Genomic DNA, 1,673 nt, shown 5'->3' with positions numbered 1-1,673 from the left:
TTCTCCATCACCTCTGTGCACAGATGTAGTCAATCTGATTCCTGTTTATTCTATCTGGCAAAGTCCACATGTATAGCCACCGTTTATGTTGGTGAAAAAAGATATTTGCAATGAATAAGTTGTAGGTCTTGCAAAACTCTATCATGTGATCTCTGGCATAATTTCTATCACTAAGGCCATATTTTTCAACTACTGGTGATTCTTCTTTGTTTCCGACTTTCACGTTCCAGTCACCGATACTCAACATATCTTGCTTGCATGTTTGGTCAATAGCATAGTCCCTAGGTGGCGCAAATGGTTTGCACTCTAGTACTAACTAAAGATTGCCAATTTGAACCCACCCAGCAGTACAACGGAGGAAAGTCCTATTTGCTTCCATTAAATTTACAGCCAAGAAAATTGCATGGACCAATTCTACTGCGATACACATGGAGTTGCCTTGGGTCACAATTGACTTGACAAAAAGGTTTCGGTTTTGTTATTTATCCCTGGGTTGTGCAAATGGTTAAGTGCTCAACTATTAACAAAAGGTTGGAGATTCAAGCCCACCCAGAGGTGACTTGGAAGAAAGGCCTGGCAATCTAATTCTGACAAATTGGCCATTAAAAACCCTATGGCACACACTTCTACTCTGAAACACATGTGGCTGCCATTAGTTGGAGTCAACTGTATGACAACTGTTACTGGCATCCATTCATATTTTTGTTCAACTGACACCTATGATGCAGCTGTTGAGGTGGGAAATGGGTACCACATGGACAAGCCAGACTCTGCCTCTTGCCCTCATCTAGTGAACATATCCTAAGCAGGAAAACAGGTATCTCTGTAAGACAATTTCAAACAGAGTGAGGTGATGTTGAACATAAATAGAGAGTGATGGGAGGGCAGTTTTCCCAGGACACAGAGACAGTTTCTCTGTGGATTTGACTTTGGAGCTGTGTACTGAATGGAAAAATTGTTCCAGGCAAAGGGAACAGAATAGGCAAAGGTCTTGAGATGAGAATAAGCTTGGCATGTTTGGTGAACAGCAATGAAGCCAGTGTGGCTGGAGCAGAGAGAGAGCAAGGGGAAGAGAAGAAAGAGATGAGCTTTGGGATATCAGTAGGGTCTACAGCACCTAGGATCTTGGAGGATTTATATTTTAATATAAAGCAGGCACTTTGCTAGGTGCTGGATGTTCAGCATAACAACTGTGAAATAGACTGGCCCATTCCCTGTCCTCATGGAGCCCACAATCTGGATAGAATATGGACAAACAATATATGATTAAATAGAGAGCAACCAGGGCTGTTAACAGTCAATGACCATGGATGCAACAGTCAAGAAGTCAAATGATGTATTGCATTGGGCAGATCTGCTCCAAAGGACTTCTGTAAAGTTCTAAAAATCAAAGATGTCACTGAAGAATTGACCCAAATGATGAACTTTTTGATTGTCTCATATATATATGAAACTGGGTAATGAAAAAAAGAAGCCAGAGGAAGAACTGATGGATTTGAATTGTGGTGTTGGTGAAGAATATTGAATATACCATGGACTGTGAGAAGAATGAACAATCAGTGTTAGAGGAAATACAGCTGGCAAGCTTCTTAGAAGCAAAGATGTTGAGACTTCATCCTCCTGGGTTGTGTCCTACTTTTGACACATCATCAAGAAAGACCAATGGCTAGAAA

The 1,673-nt window shown here is 41.1% G+C and overlaps 1 protein-coding gene across 1 annotated transcript in view; it reads left to right on the top strand.

Annotated features, from left to right (window-relative positions):
• Positions 1-1,673, top strand: part of MUC16 (mucin 16, cell surface associated) — a 126,354-nt gene that overhangs the window by 91,060 nt on the left and 33,621 nt on the right. The window lies entirely within an intron of this gene.

This window comes from Orycteropus afer, unplaced genomic scaffold (assembly GCF_000298275.1).
Source record: "Orycteropus afer afer isolate SDZICR_OR568_19922 unplaced genomic scaffold, OryAfe1.0 scaffold00405, whole genome shotgun sequence".
Lineage (NCBI taxonomy): Eukaryota > Metazoa > Chordata > Mammalia > Tubulidentata > Orycteropodidae > Orycteropus > Orycteropus afer.
This window is presented reverse-complemented; position numbering and strand designations above follow the sequence as displayed.